The 26,785-nt window shown below is 42.4% G+C and overlaps 1 long non-coding RNA gene across 1 annotated transcript; it reads right to left on the bottom strand.

Moving 5' to 3' along the window:
* LOC135183709 (uncharacterized) lies at positions 1–26,252 on the bottom strand. The gene is made up of 3 exons (XR_010305674.1): positions 26,176–26,252; positions 8,007–8,089; positions 1–259 (listed from the first exon to the last, which is right to left on the bottom strand). It is a non-coding gene; the product is annotated as an uncharacterized LOC135183709 (long non-coding RNA).
* Between the last annotated feature and the right edge of the window lie 533 nt (positions 26,253–26,785).

Below are 26,785 nucleotides of genomic sequence, written 5' to 3'. Positions count from 1 at the left end.
CTTTAGTAAGTCTACATTGGACATGGCTCCACCACTTCAGGCCACAGAGATGGAAGAATATTTGGCTGATGAGTTCTCCAGGTGCTCTGTGCAGCGTGCTGCTACTTTCAGGTTGAGTAGAAGACCTGGAAACGACTCAGGAAACAAGAATCGAGGAGTCAAGAGAAGCAACTTGAGCAAAAAGATTTGAACTTTGCTTCTTCATCACTGGAACATCTGCATGTCAGGTCTTTTTAAGAAACAGCACCAGAAACATTTCCTGAAAAGAAGAGAACCTGACTCCTTCTTGGCCTTGTTTCAAGAACAGAGGATTTCAACAGAAATATCACCTTGTGGTAAGGGCACTATGCCATAAGTAGAACACTCCACTGCCGATGCCATTAGCCCAAGGAATACACAAGATAGAGCATCCCACTGAATGAACATGTACTCAAATGAAAGCAAAATCATAGTCTACATATAAGTTCGGGTTTTAAGCTCTGCTGCAGCTCTAAATAGACATGGAAGCTAAGTAGAAGCTTTTCCATACATGTCTCCCTCTGACACTTATTGCCTGAGACTGACTTCATCTGCTGCGAAACCCTGTGGAGCACTACTTCACCCTTCAGGTCTCCATTCAGCTAAATTAGCACTGTGAACTCCTTGGGGGAGGAGGGGACAGTATGTGGGGAGAGCAGTGCTAAGAGGTATGAATGCTGATTTTGGGGGACTCAGTACACAAGGAAATGCTACAAGCCTAGCAGGGAAATTTGGCAGAAGCCAGGCTGGAATCTGGTCAGTGCTATTAGACTTCTTTCCAGATCCTTTTTGGTCCTCCAGGCAACTACCCTTGCTCTACTTCCAGGATGAAGTAGAGCACCATTTTTTCATTTTCCATCTTTCATCCAAACAGAAGTACTTCCTACATAGCACAGAAAACAGTCAGATTGCACTTAGCTAGGAAAAATAAGATGGAAATGAAGCTTTGTTGCATTGTATCCAGAACCACAGCAGAAATACAGTATAAAGTCCTCAGTGACTTGATATCCTTCCTGTCAGAGTCTGAGGAAGCACTCCAGAGTAGTCTCTGTTAAAGTGGTTCATTGCAAGCTTATTTTTGGGAAGAAGCCTTCTTTCTAATCTTTGCCTTCTCATGTTATTTGTACTTGCCAAAAATGCCTGTTGCCAAGATTTTACACTGCTCCATAAGGGCAGGAGCTAATATAGCCAAAGCCATTTTATGCTGGGTGAACAGGCAATTGTTCACACTAGAGATTTTTTTAACCCTCACTAATAACAGTCAAAGGCATTGAAAATATTTTAAAAAGGCATCTGAAAGCTTGTCACTTTTCTGCCAAATACTTTACACAGAAAAATAGATTTTCTTAATACAAGTTTTCCCAAGTGTCTCAATTACCTGAAAAGAGTGCATAGTTTATATGCTACAAGTGAACGTGAGAGAGAAAAGTAATACGGTGAAAGCTGCCAAATATAAGATAGAGAAATCTTAGTTTGTGGCTAGCTCACCCAGTGCTGTCAATGTCTGAGCCCAGGGAACAAAGACCTCAACACCACAAGCACTTATGCTGCACTTGTCATTGATTGGTACCTGTTCCTAGCTTGATCACAGCTCTGAAAGCACTCACTGCAGGGGAACCATTCAGATAAGGAATGTCAGGCAGGTATGGAAGAGTTTGTGTGAACAGAGGCGGATGCTCAGTGAGTGTTTTTTGATTTAGCAAGTTTGGTACTGGAAGAAGGGAAGCCTTCACTTCCCTTTGAGCATGGGTGATTCTCATTACATCTGGTCACCTCTTAGGACTATCCACCAGTTTGGAGCTGGTTTCTCCAGCACTACTTTTTGTAAAGGTTCAGATCAAGGCTTGGACTCTGTTTCTCTTCCCAGTCAAGCCATAACACAGCTATCATTGATCCTTGTGATGACAGCACACACTGTCACAATCAATCTCCCTGGAGATTTCCTTAGCAGCTAGTCACAACAGCAAGGACAAAGTTTGCCAAAGGTTGGGATGTTAAACCCTTGCAGGAGATTATTTTGGGTTTATTTCACATATGAGGTCCAAGACACAATGTCAGTAACCAGAGATGTGCTTCTAACACAGGGAAGTAGTCTAGCCACAAGCACATTTCTGTGACAGATTTCAGTCCCATATTTTAAGTGTAACGACAGCAGACCATGACTCCCATAGGGAGTTCTTATGTAAGCAACAAGAACAACTTTCTTGTAGCAGCCAAATCTTCCTTACCTTTTGACTTGTGTAATTTTCTTTAATTAAGAAAACAAGCAGGATTAGTGCTTTGGTATTACAAACCTAACCTTGTATTTCATTGACATGTGCTTGTGTATAGCAGCCATGCATCCTCTGCCAGTTATTAGGCATCACAGAATTGGCAAGAAGGGTGAAGCTATTGATCAGAACCCTATGTATTTATGAGAAACAAAACCTACTGCTTTCCAACCAAGAAGGTATTTCTATTATTCATTTCAAATGTTTCCCACTGAACAAGTTTATTCCTAGAGAAAAATTCATCCTAACGCACAGTCTAAGCAGGGTGATTTTCTCAGGCTGATAAAAACAGTGGAGCTCTGGATCTTTCTATGGGGAGTATTCCACAGTCTTTGAAGATCTAAAGTTTGTTGCTTAGACACAGGTTGTTAATCTAAGCCTTCAGGCTATAGGATGAAACAGCCTGGCAAACTAATTTTCTGTGTTTCTGTGATGGGCTTGTTTTAACCACTCTCACACACAGCCATCACAGTTCAGGGAGTGGCACAAGGCCAACCTGCTCCCCAGATCTGACAATCAAGAGATCATTCACAGATTAGGTGGTGGAGTGTCAGCTATTAGTACCCACACTTGAATTTATTCCTTGGGATTCACAGCGAGTCTGCATTTTCATTTGTTCAGATGAATTAATTTAATCTTAATGTGCTTCATTAGTAGCTTTTATTACAGTGAATTATTAAGGAGCTACAATAGCATAGGATAGAAAAGCTCATGGTTTAGGCAAATATAGTTTATCCAGGACACTGAAATTTGCTTTCCCTCTCCTGGTTTTGACAAATATATGTCAAGCAGAGTCTCTCGATGGTTCTTTTACAGAGGGTGCTGTGCTAGTTACATACTAATAGAGAACATGTAGTACATGCAGCACTCTGTTTGTGCTGTTGCAAAATATAAAGCAAAACCACCTACATATATTACATGTAAAAGTAAAAATATCAGTCATAGCCAGGTCTCCTGATGAATATTTATAGAGATCAATTTGACTTTCCAGATTTTTCACATCAGTAATAACAAGGTCGATCACTTTCCTATGTGGAAAATGCTCTCCCAAGAAGAAGACCAACAAACCCTTGTGTGGGCTGCTCAAATCCTGTGCAAAACCTACTTTCAGATACTAAGAAGAGTGGGTGGTAGGTTGAACCTCTGCAAAGGGTGAGCATAGCTGTAGGGATATGTGTGTGTGATACAGCATTTGTCACAGCCTGTACAGGCATACTTGAGCACCACCTCATCTCCCTTGATGCACACTTGTGACAATGAAGTCATGGAAACGGTGCCTTCACTGCCAGCTAGATGAGGCAGGTGGGCACTGGCTACCTATTCTGGCACCTAAACTGCTAAAGGCTGTGCTGCTGAGTCTTGGCTCCTCAGTTCTCACCAGAATAGTTGGATTGACAAAAACATGGGAGCTGTGATCATCTCTTTGGTTGCAGTATAACTTCTGGTGACTTGCCATGCCCTTCTAGATATGGGCTCCAGCCACAGGTGTGGGAATCAGCCCATTTCCAGTGACAAGAACACAAGAACTGAGGAACTGGCCCATATCCATATCACTCTGGAATCAGATCATCTACTCATGGAGAGGGATTTTCTCCCAGAGTCCTGCTTAGTCTGTATAATGTTAAACCATTTTTGTAATCTAGTTCCCATCTTGCAACTCTATTCTCTGAGAAGACAGATTGGTTAGCTTGGGCATAAGGAGAAATGCAGAATGCTGGCATTTCAGTCTGGAGCTGAAGATCCCTACACAGCAAAAAGACCAGTGCTTGAACTCTTGCTCCAGAAGAAATAACTTTTGCAATCTTCTAGACAACATAGAGGAGAAATGGAAAAGTAGGGCAAGCAATTCACTATTTCATAGTGACATATCATTATTTTTCAGGTTTTCAGAGTCTACACTGGTGAGCAATAGCCTACTTCATGCAAGTTTATTGCAGAGGAAGGAATAGTGGTGGTCATCATCCTCTCTTGCTTCATGCCAAATGCTAAGGTCATACAGAAAAATAGAACAGGTTAATCCTCCTCCTATTTCCTTTTTGACAAAGTTGTTGGGAATCACACATCAATTTATGATGAGATCATACATCAGTTTCTGAACTGAATTACAGGATAGGCTTGTCCCCAGTAACAAGGGGCTGGATATGATAACCAAATAAGCCTTTTCCAGTCTTTGCTGACTTTCCTGCTCAACGATTTAGCCCACGCACTGTCTGGTCTGAATTCCATGGGATTTCTCCACATCCTCAGTTTACGTGAGAAGCTGTATATAGTGAATGAAAGGTTCATTAAACATCGGAACTTCCTGGCCTTTTCTTTGCCTTCACTCTCTCCCTTTGATAGCTGAATGTACTGCTTTGCTGACAAAAACCAAAGTGCCCTGGCAGGAGGGAGGCATAACACAAGCACGTGCCCTGAATACGGAGAGTTGTGAGCACAGCTCTGGCACAGCTTCTCATTCCCGACCCACAGCACCTCTGCCACAAGCACGTCTGCAGGGCTCATCAGGGCAGACTTAACATGGATAGCAAACACCCTGCACAAGAGTGTCACTATGCAAAAATTACCTACTGAGCAGTAAGTTCTTTCTCTGCTTAACTGGAACGTGAGGACACGGTCTTACAAAAGAAAATGCTAATAGTTAGTGCCACTCTGGGCTTTCCCCCTTCAGTCTCTTTTCCTGTCTCTTAACCCTGATCACTTGTTGATTTGTGGTCAGTGAATCCAGCAATCTCACATATTCTGGTTAGGTTAAATCCTTGGCTGAGGTAAGCAATGTGAATAAAGCTCTATATGCAGATTTAGGGGGCTATGAAGACGGATTTTAGTCTTGAAGCTAGGTTACAAAGACAGCATGACAATATAAAATCTTGTGCTCTCTCTGGTTTAGAATGGAGCTCATGTTCATTGAGGGATTTATGACTATGAACACACATACACCCCAACATACAGTATTTCAACCAGTAATAAAAGTCTGATTACTAAAAAAGCTACTAAAATTCAAAAATCTAAATGGGATATGTGGAGCAGCATCAATTAAAGCTTTCTCTTTCTCCACTTTCCCAACAACTTCTGCACACTGTGCTTAGCATGAAATTTTCATGCAAATTCTGCTGTAATAAGACTGAAAATATTATAAGTATAAAAAAAACTTGGATTGCAATATCATAATAGCAATTTTTAGCATGCAATTGTTAATCAAATGTATTTTAGGAATGGTTCCCTGATGCTATTAAAACACTTTTGTAAATGTAATGGATTCATTGTGATTTATTAAGCTTGAACATCATGAGGACTTTTAACAAAGGTTGCTTCTCTTTTGTGCTTTAATCGTTTTAAAACACAATGACAAATACAAAACTGATTTTCGTATCTCATGTCATCTCTTCATAAAACAGTGTTTTTGCCTAACAGCAATTTAGCCTTGCTACCCTTGTATTATGTTCTGTTGCAGACATGTTGAGGATATTTGCTACGTGGCTTGCCATATCAGATGTGCAGTTCCCTTGTGGTATTTACTGAAGGCTGGGGAGGTATATGTCAGCATCATATGGTTACCTATGTGTTCATGCCACACTGAAGTTACTGACAAATAATGCTAGTAGGGTTTCTTAATCATTTTGTCTGCTTTTGAAAATCCTATGATTCCAGGCTACCAAGCAGGAAACCCACAAGGCTGGTCATTGCTGACCGGCAGGACTGTAGCAGATCACCTCACTCAACCTAAGCCCTAATACCTTCTTAGGAGGTATTTGTACCCTTGCTTGACTTGGTTTTGCTTCACTGCAGTAAAAGACTGATGTTCAGCTTTTATCCCCACGTTACTTCATGGATGGCCAAGTTTGCTACCTTCACTTTGGAGTGACAGCAACTGTATGTTCTGTACCAATTTTAGTACAAATTTTTTGGCTCAAAGGGCAAGTCAGGAGCACAGCTAAAACACTAGTTTGGGGATAAAAAGGATAACCAAAGTCATCTGCTTCTTACATCCCTCTTTGAGGTGGTGAACTAATTGTAAGGAAAGAAAATACATTAGTTTATCTGTGGCTCATAAAGCTGCCCTTTCCTGTCCTGCAGCGAGTTGGCTACAGCCATCCAGGCCTGTGACAGCTCTTGCCTGGATTATTTTTACTTGTGCCAGAGTAAGACACTCAGTCATACCAGCTTTGATGGGGATGAGAGATGGCAGTTATGAGGTAGGACAAACCAAGGGGAGCCTATTATGTCAGTACTCTGCAGTTTCCTCTGATTACTTACAGTCAGCTCTACAACAGGGCTTTGATGCTGTTCTTAACAGGGTTCATGTGTAGAGTAATGTAAAAACTGCATCCTTACAGAAAAGGTGTGAACATTCTGCATGCTGCATCCCCAAGAGCTGTCCTGAATCTAACAAAACTGCAGGATTCCCAAGTTCTCAGACAGGTTCTCTTCCAATTAAGGAGAGTCTAATATATAAGGTTGTCCTGATTTGGGTAAGTCTGGTTGTTCTTTTTCCTCAAAAAAAAAAAAATTACTTTTGATACCTTTTTTTCCCAGTTATTTAAAGCTCTTCTTTCTATTTTTGAAGATTTTTATCAAGTCACTATATTTTTTCAGTGCCTTTACCAGTCAAAGCACAAACAAAAACCTTTACTGTCAAAGATTGCTCTTATTTGTCAGCTTCTTACCCCAGACATTGCTTTGTTTACATTTTGCATTTAAATTTCCACCCTATTAAAAGCTATTTTCAAAGTTTTGAAGATAAAGTGTTCATACACTCTGTTCAATGCCAAATTCCACAGTATCTCCTACTGTCTGCACCACTGCCAAAGATTTTCCCTCTATGAAGACTAAATACACAAACAAAGAAATGCAGATTTCATGTAAGCAAGTTCTTCTCCAGAGATTAGGAACTATTTGCATGAGCAGGGATTGTTAGCTTAATTGTGTCTTAATACTGAGCAGTCCCTAAATTGGTGGTTAAATACAGCCAGACAAGATGCATAGAGACTGATTTTTATTTATATGATGTATATAATTAAGATAATGCTGGATCTGAAGGAGTGTAAAAATACAAATCTATGCAAATAAGTGCTTTGGAGCAGTGTCTGATTTCTGAGTTTCTGAACACATTAAATGAACTGTTCGACCTGACAGACCTTGTTTTGGAGGGGTTTAATGCTTCCTCAGACTTTAATGGATGAATCAGTTTTTAAAGCAAAATGCAAACTCCAAAACTTTCAGATCAATCTAAGTTTGGATTAAAATCTTGGCCAATCAATAATTTTAATCCTCCTTTTCTTCTTCCTTAAACACAATTTATTTACTCTGGCACCTAACATATTCACTGGAAAACAATTTGCTGCAGCTATCAGCAGTGGAATTCTGTGAGCTCAGTACTTCCCACCAAAACAACTGAGGACATTCACATGAACCAGGAGTCAGGGTAAAAAGAGTAAGGCAGAGAAAGTGTAATTTAGTCTCAAACAGAAGTCTAGCTAACATGGACACACAGTTGACGTGAGGGAGGCACACAAAACAGGCAGCCAACAGCCACTGATTCATTACAACTGAATCTGCTCTCCTTTCAATACAATAAAATTACAGGTTCAGACATCAGTTGGGAAAATACAATTGCACAACTGATTAAACTATTAAACTGTTTGGAGACATGAACCAAAACATGCACATATCTCCCCCAGAATAGCAAAATCTCCCACAGATATATACATATGCACTCACCAAGGCAGGACAGGAGGGTTGGGATGTAAGGCTCCTGAGGTTCCATTCTGAAGGGGAGAAGTTCTGAGCTGCAAAGGCTGCTTCTGTGGAAAGAGAGCAGGAGCATGTCCTTCACCGTAGCAAAACTCCATTTCTACCCCTGTCTGCTTGGCTGTGATCAATTCCTCAGTTAGCTGGAGGGGTGGCTTCTCCAATCAAACAAAAGAACCCTAGACTGAGTGGCACCAGAGACAAGGAGAAGCTTCAACCCAAGGGCTACCAGATTCTCAGCTGGGGGGTATAGTTGCACCTGCCACAGCAGTATTTGGAGGAAGGCAAGTGTTGTCTTACCTGACCTTCAGTGGCAGTTGAAGAACAGCCTTGTAATATTTTCCTGAGTCTAAAACCTGACCAAGTGCAGTTGATATATGCTGAGCAAAAAATAATGGCCTCCAAAGTGACCCATCATGCTACACACCCCACTTGGATCTCAAAAATCTTTTGTATGCTCAGTGTCCAAGACCAAGTATTATGAGACCTATTTAGTCAGTGCCATGAAAAACTGAACTTCAGGCCTCATTATCGTAACCTCTACAGTTGCTGCACTCTATTCCCACCACTACTTGTCTTGATTGTTTTGGGATTGCTCAAGGTTGTAAAGTCAAGAATGTGTTTGCAGACCTGAAGCTCAACAATGAACAAGTTGCACTGGAAGGAGAGGAAGGAATGAAGTCATTTGGCTTATAGAACAGCTCAGAACTCATGTATGCTAAACAGAAAATTGGGTATGTAAAAATGTGAGTCGCATACTGAACTCTTTCTCTGGATGAAGATAACTTCTCAGCCTAAAAGACTTGTCATATGAATAGCTTCCACTTACAGAATCTCTTCCCTTTTTCTACATTTGCCTTTTGCTTTAGTGGTGACATATGACAGAGGTAGACAACTCAAATCTCTCAATCTGAGAGTATTTCAGCTTTGATATATCCACATATACCCAGGAAATGAGACTGTCATTATGGGGAAAGTTAAAAAAAATTATTTGCCCATCTTCTAGGAAGCCCTAAGGAATGGTTAATATCTGAAAGCCTGTCTGCTGTGTCTGATTTAACAGATGACTACCTGCCTTTGGAAACTTTCAAAGGTTCACTAACAGAATAGACTACATCAAGTTGTTGGCTTTTGATACCTTCAGAACCAGAACTCATGGTGCAATTACTTAGCTTGAGTTGGTCTCATAATAAGTAGAAGTGGTAATGACCTCTAACCAATACAGCCCCCCCCCAGTACTATACCTCTGCTGTTCTGATGTCTGACTTTGCACTGTGCTACTGCAAGGTTGTGGAGCACAGTGCCTTGCCCTTAGGGGAAACTCAGACTGGAAAGCTCAGCTAACCTTGTCACTGAAACTTTCTATTGCAGTGCTGCTGTACTTTAGAAACCTGGATAACCATGCTAACAAAATTCAGTCTGACTGGTAAGTGTCTGACATGAAAATAGATTCTTATTCTACACAAAGTCTCTTCCTGGTGCTCCATAAACAGGCTGGTCACATAAGGAGCCAGAAGCAAGAAACATCCCACCGCTACCTCCACTGTGATAACTAGATGGCTTATGAGGTAGAGTTCTGCATCTATCATTGCTGAAGAAATGGGAAGAGACTTATTAAATGCATTATATATCACAGTATCACAGTATCACCAAGGTTGGAAGAGACCTCACAGATCATCAAGTCCAACCCTTTACCACAGAGCTCAAGGCTAGACCATGGCACCAAGTGCCACGTCCAACCTTGCCTTGAACTGCCCCAGGGACGGCGACTCCACCACCTCCCCGGGCAGCCCATTCCAGTGTCCAATGACTCTCTCAGTGAAGAACTTTCTCCTCACCTCGAGCCTATATTTCCCCTCAAGCAATCCTCTCCAGAAATTTGACACAAATTGAGAGGATCATCTACAAGAGGAGTGTGGGCAGCAGGGCAAGGGAGGGCATTCTGCCCCTTGGCTCTGCTCTGCTCAGACCTCACCACCAATCCTGCCCCCAGTGCTGCTGTCCCCAGCAGAAGAAAGACTCAGAGCTGCTGGAGTGAGCCCAGAGGAGGCCACAAAGATGGTCCAAGGGCTGGAGTAGCTCTGCTGTGAGGACAGGCTGAGGGAGCTGAGGGTGTGCAGCATGGAGAAGAGAAGGCTCCAGGGAGACCTTAGAGCTGCCTGCCAGTGCCTGAAGTCATCCTGCAGGAAGGCTGCAGGGAGACTTATCCTAAGGATGTCCAGAGCCAGGCCAAGGGGGAATGGCCTGAAGCTGAGGCAGAGCAGGGCCAGACTGGAGCTGAGGAAGAAGTTCTTCAGCGTGAGGCTGGTAAGACTCTGCAATAGGCTGCCCAGGGAGGCTGTGGCTGCCTTCTGCTTGAGGGTGCCCAAGGCCAGGCTGGAGGAGGCCTTGAGCAGCTGAGTCTAACTGAGCAGATGATCTCTGAGGTCCCATCCAACCTAAGCCATCCCATGATTCTCTGGATCTCTATTGCTCACTTTGGCCTGCCAAACAGCTCTGTCCACAACAGCAAGAGCTATGCTCCCCAGCCCTACTTAGAAGACACATTTTGCATAGAAAGAGGCAGCTGCTAACCTCTCTTCCACTGCTGTGGAGCTCCAGAGTGGGTTTATTAAGCCAGTGGATGTGATGTCACTGAGATCATGGTTTGGCCCTGTTCCTTCTTCTATGTCACTTCAGGACCACTGGAGCTCTCCAGCAGAGGGGCAATGCATGTTACACATTCTGTTCCTCAGAGAGGCACGTTAGTATAAGTAACACTCTTCCTAGCAAGCATCTAGAAATTAAAAAACTCCTGATGAGCCTGATCCTATCTGCAACACCACCACCACCCCACACCCACCACATCAAAATTTTCCACAGGCAGAGGAGGAGATGCGCACAAGCATATAGAGCAACTGTTCCTGTTAATGAGACCTGTCTCAGACGAGAAAAAACGGTTGGAGCACTAAATAATACAGTGCAAAACATTTCTCATTCTATGCAGGTGCTTCCAAAAAATCACAGTATCATTTCAGTGAAAGAAGAGATAGTGGATTAAGAGTAGAAAATAAGGAACAAAAGAAGCAAATTACAAAATTCCAATGCTGAGAGACAAGGATAAGCACCAAAAGATCTTTCAGTGATACTTCTTTTTCTACGGGTTGTTTAAAACATGCTAGATGCAGAGTCTTTTGTGTTGATACCAGTGTTTGAAAGAAGCACAAGGTATTGTTTTACAATGAGTCATGATCAGAAACTAACTGAATCTGAGAGGCTTGCGAGCATTGCTGTCTAAAGAAACACTGGTACCTTTTCCCCAGACTTCATCAGCTTTATCACACAAGCAATGAACTTGCAATGAAACAAAGGGAGATTTAAAACAAATCAAACCGAGAATTTTTCTAGGATAAAAAACATCTTTAATTTACAGGAGTGTAATTTTCCCAGTGTAAAATCCACAGGCTTCCATAGGAATTCTTCTGTGTTTCTGTGGTCTTGTGAGTGACTGGTTATAATTACGTCTACTCCTCTGCTTTTCTGAGAGACCAGCAATCGTTGACCTAGACTTTATGGTACTCATTTGCATTCATTCTGTTTCTGGGTATCTTTTTTCCCACTTCTACAACCACCCTATTTGAATTCTGCTACACAACAACGTTTTTTGTTTCGGCAGGAGGATCACTGAGGCCCAAAATTAAATATCAGAGTACTGGGTGATATGGATTTTTCTCTCTTTATTCCTGTTCTAGCAGTATGGGTTTCCTATGCTATTTAATTGCTTCTCTGTGGTGTGCTGCACCTATCGAACTTCCTATAGAACTAATTTCAAAGTAGGTGAGGGCTGATCCCTGAACTGGGCTCCTGTTGCACCACTGAGTCATACACTACATTGATTTATACAAGTTGAATTAGCTCTGTTTGGGATTGGAGGGCATGGAGTCAGTCATCAGCAAGTTTGCAGATGACACTAAGCTGGGGGCAGATGTGACTGAGTTGGAGGGCAGAAGGGCTCTGCAGCGGGACCTTGACTGCCTGCACAGATGGGCAGAGTCCAATGGGATGGCATTCAATAGCTCCAAGTGCTGGATGCTGCACTTTGGCCACAGCAACCCCATGCAGAGATACAGGCTGGGGTCGGAGTGGCTGAGAGCAGCCAAACAGAGAGGGATCTGGGGGTGCTGATTGATACCCACCTGAACATCAGGCAGCAGTGTGCCCAGGTGGCCAAGAGAGCCAGTGGCATCCTGGCCTGCATCAGGAATGGTGTGGTCAGCAGGAGCAGGGAGGTCATTCTGCCCCTGTACTCTGCACTGGTTAGACCATACCTTGAGTCCTGTGTTCAGTTCTGGGCCCCCCAGTTTAGGAGGGACATTGAGATGCTTGAGTGTGTCCAGAGAAGGGCGACGAGGCTGGGGAGAGGCCTTGAGCACAGCCCTACGAGGAGAGGCTGAGGGAGCTGGGGTTGGTTAGCCTGGAGAAGAGGAGGCTCAGGGGAGACCTTATTGCTGTCTACAACTACCTGAGGGGAGGTTGTGGCCAGGAGGAGGTTGCTCTCTTCTCTCAGGTGGCCAGCACCAGAACGAGAGGACACAGCCTCAGGCTGCACCAGGGGAAATTTAGGCTGGAGGTGAGGAGAAAGTTCTTCACTGAGAGAGTCATTGGACACTGGAATGGGCTGCCCGGGGAGGTGGTGGAGTCGCCGTCCCTGGAGCTGTTCAAGGCAGGACTGGACGTGGCACTTGGTGCCATGGTCTAGCCTTGAGCTCTGTGGTAAAGGGTTGGACTTGATGATCTGTGAGGTCTCTTCCAATCCTAATAACACTGTGATACTGTGATATTGTGGAGGAGAAAATTGCAAACAAGTGATGTGCCTTATCCCTGCTAGTAGACTAAATCTAGATTGCTCCATTTATGAGGGCTTTATTTCATACAGTAATTTTATAAATATGGTCATTACTAGATTTTTTTCTCATAAAGAAGAGGAAGGATCATATGGTGATGATCATTAGCTCTTCTGAAAGTAAAATGCCTCTGTGAAAGGCATTTGTGGAGGTATTGCCATCTGTAGCTAAACAAATGCTGGTAGCTAGGGTTACAGGTAAAATGGTAAAATACTGTAGCAGACTGAGAAAATTAATTTAAAGCTAGAAACTAACAGTTGCAGCTCTAACACTCCCTACCATGCCCCTTTCCCAGTCAAAGCTCTTCTGCATGGGTCTTGTTTAGTCTCGTTCTTATTTTCCAGGCTGCTTGATCCAGACCTGTTATGACAGTCTACCTTTCTTCCATAGCTTCTCTCAGCTTCCTGCCAGCTTTCAGGAATTAGCATCAAAATGTCACCTGACTGCTAGCCTTTAAGCCTCAACTGGGCTGAGGCAGGCAACCAGAGCTGTGGCTGGGGTCACCCTTTCTCTCATAAAGGTCCCTCCAAACTCCAGATGGGCTACTGTAAAATTATTTTATTTCCAGTGTTGTTTTTCTACTGTACATTTACTTACTGGGCACACAGTCTTTGCTGAGAAAGATGGCCTCTGAATGTCTATTTTCTATTAAAAATAAAGTGAAAGTGTACTTACATCTATAAATTTTCTCATTAATATAATGGGGAGTGTGAAAGTAACATGAAATTAACTTGACTTTTCACCATATGCTGATAGCTTCACATCACACAACAGAGACAAAGCCAGCACAAAACTAACACAGTCCATGGACTGGCTTGCTCTGTAGTAAGGAAGCTATAATCTTGCTAATGTTCCTTGTGAATATAAATTCAATGTGTCTAATATTTAGATATCACTGTTTCTATTTTAACTTCTTATTTCACTTGATTCTTTTCTATTGCCAACATGCATCTTCATGCACTCTCAGGGCTGTAGGCTTTTGTTAGTCTTTTTTTCCCATTTGGATGTTTTTCTCAGTGAAGTTGAAGAATTCCTTCATGACTTTGCTCTGTTTCTTTGAGTATAATATTTACTTGTTCTCACAGTAGCAGCCTGAAATCAGCATCTTCCCTCTCCCAGGGTACTACAGGGGAATGTAAAGGAAGCCCTTGGGACATGATAGAAGCAGCAAGATAACTATTTTCTGCTTAAAATCTTAGCAGTGCTACTGATAATACTTTGACTGAAGCATAGACTTCTCTTCCTAACTCAAAAAAAGCAATTCTTACCTACATATCAATCCTGGAACTTTTTTTTCCTCAGTCAGTCTGAGGTTAGCAGCAAACAAACAAAAAATTCCAAAAACCAAGCAAACAAAAGAAGTTACAGTTGCATAAAGCCTTGTGCAATCTCATTTCCTTCTAGCCACAAAACTTGCTTTCTGTTTTGTTGTTCCAAAGCATCTAAATGACTTTTTTTCAGGCTTCCAATGAATTTACCCTGGGCATTGAAAGTTCAGCCTCAAAGAATAAGATTTTAACAAAACTGGAAGGATTCAAGTGACAAAATAGACCAAGCCTTTACTGCAATTTCTTGGAGCAGAGAATATAGTTCCAAATTCAACAGAGCTCTTCAGCTTTCAGCATGACTACACTCATGACTTGCACATATCTTAAAAAGAATAAATAGAATCACAGAATCATAGAATCAACCAGGTTGGAAGACACCTCCAAGATCATCCAGTCCAACCTATCACCCTGCCCTATCCAATCAACTAGACCATGGCACTAAGTGCCTCATCCAGTCTTTTCTTGAAGACTCCCAGGGACGGTGCCTTCACCACCTCCCTGGGCAGCCCATTCCAATGCCAGTCACTCTCTCTGTGAAGAACTTCTTCCTAATATCCAGCCTATACCTACCCTGGCACAACTTGAGACAATACTGTCACCAATGGGACCAAATTGGAGTATAAAATCCATTATGATACACATATCTGTTTATTAATAATGGGAGGAAAACTTAGGAGTTACACAAATATTCTTAGAATCTTTCTAGTGCAAAGCTTCCTAAGAATGGTTACTGTTTCTTACTGCTTATGAATTATCACAAGAATGGAAAAAGACTGTAGGTTACTTTGAAAACAGTGAGAAAACACTACATATGATGGCCTAAACAGGCATCATAGAAGCTAGCTTTTGGCTTTCTATCTTGGAAGCTAGATGTTAATCACACAAGCAGGTGTAAATCTTTAGCTCTCTGAAATCTGCTAAAACTATTTATCCTGCTATGATTTCAGCAAGGCTGTTTCCTGAAGTATGCATTTTTCTTTCCCCTGAGGAAGTTTTTTCACCTACATGTAGAAAGGTGCTACTTTTTTTTTCTGGAAAGAAAAATCTGGTTTTCACTTGAGGATTTCTTTGTCAGAAGATAAATTCGGTTGTAGAGTTGCTCTTATGATCCTGGGCGGGGGGGGGAGCAGAAAAAATATTCCAAAAAAGAACAGAGTACGCTGAAAGGGGTAAGGGGAGGAGAAGAAAAGAAGTGTGTTCAAATATGTCACTAGTATTCTGATCCAGGGAGGCCTCTCAGTCCAAAGCAATGCCATTTATTTGAGGTGGGACAGCACCCCCGTGAGGCACACGTCTCGAACTGATAGATGTCATAACTGGAGAGGCATGAAGAGAGGAGAAGGGAACTGCTGCTTGCTTCTGGGAAGCCTTTATATAAAAATCAATCTGCTGTGAATAATAGTGGCTTTGGAAGCAGAGCACAGAGGTGTGTGCAACCAAATATGGAACACTGCAGTGATTTGGGGTGTTCTCTTCACACATCTATGCGTGTAAGTCACATTAGGAGAAGATTACAACATGTAAATAACTGTCACAATTAATATAAGGATTAACACCATTAAAACAAGAGTCTTTCTGACCTCTAGGGGTGTCTGAACACCAAAGTCTGCTAGCATCAGGAAGGGAATTAGGAAGAAGTTCTTTTCAGTGATCACCTCTCCCTTCAGTGAATAATTAGTAAGAAGCTTTAGCTCTCCTTCCTTGAAGATGAGTAAAACAAAGCAGGAAATTCAGCATGACATGCAATTTGTACACATAAAACCATGGATACATTATGGATCCTGGATGTAAGAGCTGGATCCAATCTTTAGCCCACAACACTCCTACCACCTTGAAAAAAGAGATGCATGTTTGTTACACATGGTGTAGTAGTCAGCCAGTAAGGACTATTTAACTTTTGACTCCTGAATACATTCTTCCTTCCTGCCTTCTAGGACATGCTCAGCATTTTGTGCAGTAGAAGTTATTTTGGATTTGCAGATAAGCAAGTCGTTTAGTGCCTGAAACGTCTGCATTATAGGTCAAAAGGAACTCTTTAGTCAGCTTTTTCCCTTCTCTGTGTACAGAGGAAATTTCAAAACACATCACTCAGCCCAAGGAAGAAGCTGACGCTCTGACTAGTTATTTTTAAACGTGGGTCTTCACAAACAGAATATCTAACAGACTTCTTGATCCATTATGCCACTCACTGGCTTCAAATCTATAGCACCATTGAGCAACAGGTTTGGCTGTCACTCTTGCTACCTGCCATGTTGTACTACCTGCAACCTTCCTGACAGCCTGTATGTTTGAACTAGAAGCAGCTTCAACCACACTTTAAGCAAATTCAGTTTTGGTATAATGAATTAGCAGGTTTACATTGCATGTGTTTTACTACCTACCACATACTAGCTGAGGAGTTCTAACTCTTTATATCACTCTAATTTGATTCCAAATACACAGGAAGTCCTACATCCCTAATACAATGAGGAAACATCTTACAGGTACATGATGAAACAGTAACAGTAAGAGGAGATGAGTTCTAGCATTCGCTTTCCACTACAATCCTTGAGTTGTATGTGATAAATTCTGTATTATCATAGAACCACAGAATCAACCAGGTTGGAAGAGACCTCCAAGATCATCCAGTCCAACCTAGCACCCAGCCCTATCCAGTCATCTAGACCACGGCACTAAATGCCTTATCCAGTCTCTTCTTGAACACCTCCAGGGACGGTGACTCCATGCTCAGTGGAGACTCCTTTAATCATGCCTGAATTAACATGACCGTCCTATAGTATTTGAGACACTGTCAACAATCACCTCAAGCTAGATCCCAAGATACTGAGGCCACCTTATAACTTGGACTCCATGTACCTCAAACTTGGCTTCAGTATCAGTTATAAACATGAAGGCACAGACATCAGCCTACCAATGCCTCTGTCTATCTGTCCTTCTGTTCAGACAACACTCAATACTGTCTCAGTGAATGCTGACAGCTACTTAGAAAGCATTAAAGTGTTTTGTAGGTTCTGTTCTCTTTCATTTCTCTTTGCTGATGAAATATCCTGCTCTACTCATTGATTTCCACAAGTCCTACATTCAGCCTCAAGGTCTCTTCACTACTCTTTGCCCTGCATAAAAGTTTGAGAGTTGTGAAAAGTGACAATCAGATTTTGCATTTTTCACTTCCTTTACCACCTCCTTTTTTCCCCCCACTTTCTGTGTAATTTAAGTCTCACCCAAGTTCAGAAGTCCTGGCAGAACTTCGTCAGATGTCAAAAACATGTAGCTTCCATTGCTTACACCTTACCCCTTTTCTCTAAAACCATTTTGCCTACTCATATTGCAAATGGTGTGGAACCATCACAATCCTAATTGTACCATGCCAATGAAGTTAGCTCTGACCAGGCTCCATCCAACACAGTAGAGCATTAAATGCAATACAAGGAAGCTGCAGTGGAAATCACTGGGGAAGCTGGTTGCTAGACAACTGAAAGAACAAAAGAGAAAATAAAAGTAATACATTTACAGGTTTCAAAGAAATCTGAAATAGATTTAACAGCACAGCCAAAATGGAATAGTAGACCAAACAAAGAAGCAGAAACCAAGAACCTGGCAAAGAGTTCTAGGGAAGTCACTATTTAAACATGATGTATTTGTTAAAATGTCATATTCTTGCAGGCATTCTAGATTCTGTACTGACTACTTCCATTTCCTTGATTCTTTCAATTACTTCATTTCTGTGGCTCTTACCCAGCAGGGTTTGTTTTATCATGAGTTCATGTTCCTCTTTTCTAAGCCACTACCTCAATCATGCACTCAGAAAATCAAGTTGTCTGGTGCAATAAAACAGGTTCTGGTGTGACCAGCTCAGCAAATGACCATCACTCATACTATATAATTCTCTTATGTACTTCACAGGAATGATTGCAGACACAAGCCTTCAGGTAGGATCAAAAAGATCAACCAATGCTGCCCTTAAAACAAAAATCTCAGATATGGGTGTAGTCTGTGAAGTAAAATCTCAAACGTCACAGCATTCAAAACCACCTGCAATGAAAACTTGGGAGAGGAAGGAATCTTGATTACTATTTTTTAAAGGCAAAAGCTAAACACAAATAGTCTAAAAGAGCTGAGCTTTATCAGTATGTGTTAAACTGAACAACACAGGCAGCCTGCAACAATGGTGTTAATATAACCATTCTTATTAGCACATTTTTGCCACAGGAAACAAAATGTTATTGTTTCTAATCTCTAACATATTGAATAATATTTTCAACATGATAATTCCAAACACATTTTCTCTTGTAGCTCTTTTATTACATTTCCTACAGATAATGCTTATAAAATTATCACACTTACTGTTATTATTATAGCCTTTGGTTCAGGAGCCAAACTCTAATAAAAAGAAAAATCCTGGTTTAGATTTCTTAGACCTGACAGGGATCAAACCTTCCTGTGTCTAGCCTTTGTTATCAAAGCTCACAGTGGAAAGTGACCAAAAATCCATAAATTAATCAAACTTCTAAAACAATCCCTAAACTTCCAAGGATCAATCACCTCTAGCCTATCACAGAGGACAAAAACACCTTCGGCATTGCTTCTAAAGAAGTTATAATTACTTTGTTTCATGCGAGTGAAAGATTAGAAGACTCACACCACATTTTAGGGAGAAAAGGAAAAATAAATGGAATAATCACTTGTTAATGACAGGCTTTCACACCAAGATAGGAAAACTAATGTTCTTGCACTACAGTGTGTCTGAAAGTATGGAGTGATAAGGGAAAAAAAAAAAAAAGCAAAAAATATGAAAGGAATTAATGTAAGCTGTTCTGGTTTATGGTACTGACCAAAGAGAAAAAAATAATCTTGTTTTGCAGCTAGGGGGAAAAAAATCTTTTATTTTAGCTTTGCACAAGAATAGCTGGTCAAGGATCACAGTATCACAGTATCACCAAGGTTGGAAGAGACCTCACAGATCATTGAGTCCAACCCTTTACCACAGAGCTCAAGGCTAGACCATGGCACCAAGTGCCACGTCCAATCCTGCCTTGAACAGCTCCAGGGACGGCGACTCCACCACCTCCCCGGGCAGCCCATTCCAGTGTCCAATGACTCTCTCAGGGAAGAACTTTCTCCTCACCTCCAGCCTAAATTTCCCCTGGCGCAGCCTGAGGCTGTGTCCTCTTGTTCTGGTGCTGGCCACCTGAGAGAAGAGAGCAACCTCCTCCTGGCCACAACCACCCTTCAGGTAGTTGTAGACAGCAATAAGGTCACTCCTGAGCCTCCTCTTCTCCAGGCTAACCAATCCCAGCTCCCTCAGACTCTCCTCGTAGGGCTGTGCTCAAGGCCTCTCATCAGCCTCGTTGCCCTTCTCTGGACATGCTCAAGCATCTCAATGTCCCTCCTAAACTGGGGGGGGCCAGAACTGAACACAGTACTCAAGGTGTGGTCTAACCAGTGCAGAGTACAGGGGCAGAATGACCTCCCTGCTCCTGCTGACCACACCATTCCTGATGCAGGCCAGGATGCCACTGGCTCTCTTGGCCACCTGGGCACACTGCTGGCTCATGTTCAGGAGGGTATCAATCAGCACCCTCAGCCTGCTCTCAGCCACTCCGACCCCAGCCTGTATCTCTGCATGGGGTTGCTGTGGCCAAAGTGCAGCACCCTGCACTTGGAGCTATTGAATGCCATCCCCTTGGACTCTGCCATCTGTCCAGGCGGTCAAGGTCCTGCTGCAGAGCCTTTCTGCCCTCCAACCCAGCCACATATGCCCCCAGCTTGGAAGCAGTCCTAAAAGATAGCAAACAAATCTAATGGAATACAAACTTCCCAGAAAACCATTTTATAGTTTTCAGTAGAGTAGCTGGAGAACTTAAAATGAGTTCCTATTATTCTTTCATTAAGACTGCCATCAGATAAGCACTCATATTTCAAGAGACCAAGAATACTGGTTAGGAAACAAGGCTTTATGTTTTGACAAACATGCTGCTGTATTGGTCAGCTTAGATGGAATCTTAATGATGACTGATTTGACATAGATGAAGTAAAGGTTTCAGGGAGCTCAGATTTTTATTAGCATATATATCATAGAATCAACCAGGTTGGAAGAGACCTCCAAGACCATCCAGTCCAACCTAGCACCCAGCCTTAGCCAATCAACTAGACCATGGCACTAACTGCCTCATCCAGTCTTTTTTTGAATGGCAACTCCACCACCTCCCTGGGCAGCCCATTCCTATGGCAAATCACTCTCTCTGTCAAGAATTCCTCCTAACAACCAGCCTATCGCATGAGGCACTTAAGGCTAGCTTACAGCTTAGAGCTATAAGCTATAGCAGAGCATGGCAGGATGTAATGGCAGTGAGGCAGAAGCTCTATAAGGCAGAGAACTAGCAGAATCACATTAAGGTAGAGCACATTGTGTTTACCTGCTCATGTCTTTTTATTAGTGTAGCCCTAAACTAATGGTTCTTTGGCCACAGATCAGCCAATCAGGGCTTACTTTTACCTTTTTAGGGCAGAATACAAACAAGTGTATATACATGTAAGCTACCCTGTTTACAAGTTTGGAAGAGGAGAAGACTACTCAAAGGCACCAGAGCCTTTGTTTTCCTTTCCCAAAGTTGCTTCCCCCAACAGCAGAAGGAGGGAAAGCAGGGGAACATGCCTGGACAAGGCAGGACATGATTAAGCCTATTTTGCCCTTCCACAATACTGTATAAATGCAGATCCTAACAACAAAACAATAAATTAAAACCCCCCAACAAACAAAAACCCAACAGGTTAAGTTCTGGTTTTTCATGTGATAAAGTTTGATTTTTTTCTACCTGTTTTCTCAGAGTCTTTCTATTTTCCATCAAAATCATTGGGAGATTTGTCTTCATTTCACTGGTGACTAAATATGAACTTTAATTGTTGAGAGCGTGGAATGGCTCATACAGCATGTATCACAGTATCACAGTATCACAGTATTATTAGGATTGGAAGAGACCTCACAGATCATCAAGTCCAACCCTTTACCACAGAGCTCAAGGCTAGACCATGGCACCAAGTGCCACGTCCAATCCTGCCTTGAACAGCTCCAGGGACGGCGACTCCACCACCTCCCCGGGCAGCCCATTCCAGTGTCCAATGACTCTCTCAGGGAAGAACTTTCTCCTCACCTCGAGCCTAAATTTCCCCTGGCACAGCTTGAGGCTGTGTCCTCTCGTTCTGGTGCTGGGCGCCTAAGAGAAGAGAGCAACCTCCTCCTGGCCACAACCACCCCTCAGGTAGTTGTAGACAGCAATAAGGTCACCCCTGAGCCTCCTCTTCTCCAGGCTAACCAATCCCAGCTCCCTCAGCCTCTCCTCGTAGGGCTGTGCTCAAGCCTCTAAGAGACCAGGGAAATGTCTCTTCCTGGTGACCAAGAAGGATGCTCCTCCCTTCACTGTGTACTTAATTTAGACTGAAAGCAATATTGAAAAGAACAACACTTGTACCTCCTTATTTGTCTTCCTAATGCCCTAAATCAGTTTGCCTCTTTCTGTTAAATGTTAGGCAGTCATTTCAGAGACATTTTCCTTTTATGCAGAGATTCTTTTTCTCAGCTGTTGATTAACTAAGTCTTTCATTAATTTATCTCTCTCTGTTCACCAGCTATCTTCTGGAAACACTCACCATCCCCATAAAGCCTGTGTGGCAGAACCTGTTTCCACATTACAACTTTTCCATGTTATAGTTTCCAACTCAGAGATCTCCTCAATGCACTCTGTAGCAGGTGAGATTTAACAAGGTACTGAAGATGTTAATAAAGTAGAAAAATGCTGCCTCCTAAGCTTTGTTTTTTAACCACAGATGTGGCATTTTAATATTTAATGAAAACTGGACATCACTTCTTGTTCCATCAAATAGCATGAATATCTGAATATGCTTAAAATGCATAATTACTGCACCATTATGGAATCACAGAATAATTCTGGTCAGAAAGTATATATGAAGGTCATACAGTGCAATGATGTTTGTAGTTGGGCAACTTAGGTCCTGAAGACCTAAGTGGTAGATGGCAGGAGGAATCCAGACACAAAGGTCCTGAGTAGTTCTGTTCAGGAGAGCACTTCGCCAAATGGATTTGTATCACAGCACCTCACTATCTGTGGTGTGCTTTATTTTGTGATAGAGTGAGAAATTAACTTGTGATTCCTAGTGATGACTTTGTATGTCACCAATATCAGCTGTTGTTTTGCATGTAGACTGGGTGATGCCACATAGCCTGTGCTCTCCAGCAACCAACAGAAAAGCAGGCAACAGCAACAGGTGCAGGGGCACATCTCTACAAGAATAACCATGTCTTTCAGTGACTGAAATCTGTAACTTTCCTTCCACAGTTAAAACAGTTCTTCTACCAACTCCCAGACTCAGCAATGTCTGTTTTTCCAAGAGATTCAGAGAACACTCATTAACAAAATTTACACTTTTTTTTTTTTTTCATCTCTTCTGAAAAATGTTACATGTACAAAAGGAAAAACAATGCATGGAGTGAATGACACCTCTTTAAAATGTAAATCAATAATCACGTCTGACATCAAAACACTGGAGCTCTGCCAAATCCTTCAGAGAGGTGTAAATTGTGAATCTAACTTAGTACAGGACTAAATGTTTTGACAGGAACGTTAACAAAAGCTCAAGATGCATAAAATGGGGAGACAAATGATTTTTTTCTAAAAGATATGATAATCACAAGCTAAAAGACCACAAAAGCAACTATTTAGTCTCATGATTTTTTTTATCTTCTAAGGCAGAGGGCAGGTAGGTGAACAGACACCATGTTGCACCCATGGCATTGAGCCCATCACATAAGCTGTGATGCAAGAGCCATTCAAACTGTATTTCCAAAACCAGAATGATTACAGGCTTTTGCCTACAGTAGAATATGTAAATACAGGAATGAATTAGCAGTGAAGTTAATTTATATCTTCTTATTGAGGAATGTACAATATAAATTTGGGGCTGAACTCCCTTCAGGAGCGATACCATCATTTATAAAGGAAATGCTTTTAATTACATTCAATTAAGCCCAGCAGTGCTTCTGCTTGCTGTGGAGCATTTTCCACAGTGACTGGGAAGAGACCAGTCAATAGAGTCAAATATTTTATTGATATTTATACATACAGGAACCTGGCTTCCTACTAACATGATGACACATCTGCATGAGAACACTATCTACAGTGATGACCTAATGTTTTCTGTTGTTTTGTAAAGACAGACTTTTGTAACTTGCCAACAGAATGATGTTTTGAAGTTTTGAATAATTTTCCATTCATTGTTTAATACTCTTAGATTTATTTTTAATTAAATTAGAGGGGATGTTCCTTTACAAACCTTCCATTTAATATGATTTTTTTTTTTGGCTGAAATTTTCATTTGATTTGGTTCAGCAATACATTATTGAAGTGGAGCTTTTCAAGGAATAAAGAGTCCATCACCTAAGTCCTTCCTTTAAAATAAAAACATTTAGCTGACTTTTCATAATAATCTAAGAGAGCGCAACTGCACTCTAAGATTTTCTTTGAAAGTCTGTGAAAATGAAAAAGAGCTCAGCTGAAAAGCACAGAGCCAGTGAAGCAGACTAAGTATAGTCGAGTTCACTCTGTGCTGGATCAAGAACTGGCTGGATGGAAGAGCCCAGAGAGTGGTGGTGAATGGTGCCACATCCAGTTGGCAGCTGTCACTAGTGGTGTTCCCCAAGGATCAGTGCTGGGCCCAGTCCTGTTCAATATCTTTATTGATGATCTGGACGAGGGGATTGAGTCCAGCATCAGTAAGTTTGCAGATGACACCCAGCTAGAAGTAGTGTTGATCTGTTGGAAGGTAGGAGAGCCCTGCAGAGGGACCTGGCCAGGCTGGATAGGTGGGCAGAGGCCAACAGGATGAGATTTAACAAGGCCAAGTGCAGGGTTCTGCACTTTGGCCACAACAACCCCAAGCAGCACTACAGGCTGGGGACAGAGTGGCTGGAAAGGGACCTAGGGGTACTGATAGATAGTTGGCAGAAGATGAGCCAGCAGTGTGCCCAGGTGGCCAAGAGAGGCAATGGCATCCTGGCCTGCATCAGGAACAGTGTGGCCAGTAGGACAAGGGAGGTTATTCTGCCCCTGTACTCAGCACTGGTCAGGCCACACCTTGAGTGCTGTGTCCAGTTCTGGGCCCCTCAATTCAAGAGAGATGTTGAGGTGCTGGAACGTGTTCAGAGAAGGGCAACAAAGCTGGTGAGGGGCCTGGAGCACAAATCCTATGAGGAGAGGCTGAGGGAGCTGCAGTTGTTTAGCCTGGAGAAGAGGAGGCTCAGGGGTGACCTCATTTCCGTCTACAACTAGCTGAAGGCACACTGTAGCCAGGTGGGGGGTGGCCTCTTCTCCCAGGCAACCAGCAATAGAACAAGGGGACACAGTCTCAAGTTGTGCCGGAGGAGGTCTAGGCTGGATGTTAGGAAGAAGTTCTTCACAGAGAGAGTGATTGGCATTGGAATGGGCTGCCCAGGGAGGTGGTGGAGGCACTGTCCCTGGAGGTGTTCAAGAAAAGCCTGGATGAGGCACTTAGTGCCATGGTCTAGTTGTCTGGATGGGGCTGGGTGCTAGGTTGGACTGGATGATCTTCAAGATCTCTTCCAATCTGGTTGATTCTATGATTCTATGATTCTTCACAGATGAAAGTAGTGGAAGAACAATCTAGACCATGATATACATAACACTTCTCAAAATCAAATATATTTAGCAATAATTAAAAAAATGATCCCTTAAAAGTGTTGAAGTTCACAACTAACAAAAACTAACAAAAGGCATGACACATTCTTAGTGTTTAATTTGGTTCAAATATGGTTCCTGGGTTTATGTGAAAAATTAGTAGTCCTAACATAGCCTGCAGCCAGTACTTATAGATCTTATTTCAAAACCACAATGAAATGGGTAAGCTTTCTTAAAGCATAAGCAAATACATGACACACATTAGCACTCTGAAGACAAATTGTGGTCCTCCCGTTCTCCATGCTGCAAGTTTGCAGATGACACCAAGTTGGGGGCAGATGTGACTGAGTTGGAAGGCAGAAGGGCTCTGCAGCGAGACCTTGACCACCTGGACAGATGGGCAGAGTCCAAGGGGATGGCTTCAATAGCTCCAAGTGCAGGGTGCTGCACTTTGGCCACAGCAACCCCATGCAGAGATACAGGCTGGGGTTGGAGTGGCTAAGAGCAGCCAAACAGAGAGGGATCTGGGGGTGCTGATTGATACCCGCCTGAACATGAGCCAGCAGTGTGCCCAGGTGGCCAAGAGAGCCAGTGGCATCCTGGCCTGCATCAGGAATGGTGTGGTCAGCAGGAGCAGGGAGGTCATTCTGACCCTGTACTCTGCACTGGTTAGACCACACCTTGAGTACTGTGTTCAGTTCTGGGCCCCCCAGTTTAGGAAGGACATTGAGATGCTTGAGCATGTCCAGAGAAGGGCGACGAGGCTGGGGAGAGGCCTTGAGCACAGCCCTACGAGGAGAGGCTGAGGGAGCTGGGATTGGTTAGCCTGGAGAAGAGGAGGCTCAGGGCAGACCTTATTGCTGTCTACAACTACCTGAGGGGAGGTTGTGGCCAGGAGGAGGTTGCTCTCTTCTCTCAGGTGGCCAGCACCAGAACGAGAGGACACAGCCTCAAGCTACACCAGGGGAGATTTAGGCTGGAGGTGAGGAGAAAGTTCTTCACTGAGAGAGTCATTGGACACTGGAATGGGCTGCCCGGGGAGGTGGTGGAGTCGCCGTCCCTGGGGCTGTTCAAGGCAGGATTGGACGTGGCACTTGGTGCCTTGAGCTGTGTGGTAAAGGGTTGGACTTGATGATCTGTGAGGTCTCTTCCAACCTTGGTGATACTGTGATACTGTAAAACAAATTGTCCTTGGGGGCCCTCTTGTGGTAATACTTACTTACTGCACTTAAAATCTCCTTGATATTCAGGTCATCTTCAGTGCAGTCCGTCTGCAAAAATCGTTTTCCGCAGTTTGTGAAACTACAAAAAAAAAAAAAAGATAATATTATTTTTTTAAATCCATTTTAAAAAAAAGTAAAGGCAAAAATATAGCTCTGGCAAACATTTCCAGCACATAAACCTGTACATCTTATGTCAAAGACTTTTTTCAGAACAGTGAAGGATAAAATGTTAGTTATTGAGGCAAAAATGTCAGCTATGTTAGCTGGAAAAAAAGAAACAACCAAAAAAAAAAACCAGAAAGCAGGACTAAAAGACAGTTACAGGGTAACTGATTCCTTTGTTGATGGTTTGGGTTTTTTCTTCTGTTCACACTATTTACTTGTTGCCACTGTATAAGATTACAGTGTTGATTTCTCTAACAATTTAGTGGGAAAATACAAATGTTTTAAATTATATATGTTTGTAATAAAAAGTTAAATCTCACAATATGTCAAGATTATGATATTTTACATAGTATTTCCATAGACCTCCCCATCAAGGTCAATAAAAATAATGCTGAGACATATAAATATATTAGTGCATACAGCCTGTGTGGTCTTTGAAAG

This window comes from Pogoniulus pusillus, chromosome 19 (assembly GCF_015220805.1).
Source record: "Pogoniulus pusillus isolate bPogPus1 chromosome 19, bPogPus1.pri, whole genome shotgun sequence".
Classification (NCBI taxonomy): domain Eukaryota; kingdom Metazoa; phylum Chordata; class Aves; order Piciformes; family Lybiidae; genus Pogoniulus; species Pogoniulus pusillus.
Note: the sequence above shows the minus strand (reverse complement) of the source record. Positions and strands in the feature narration are given on the sequence as shown.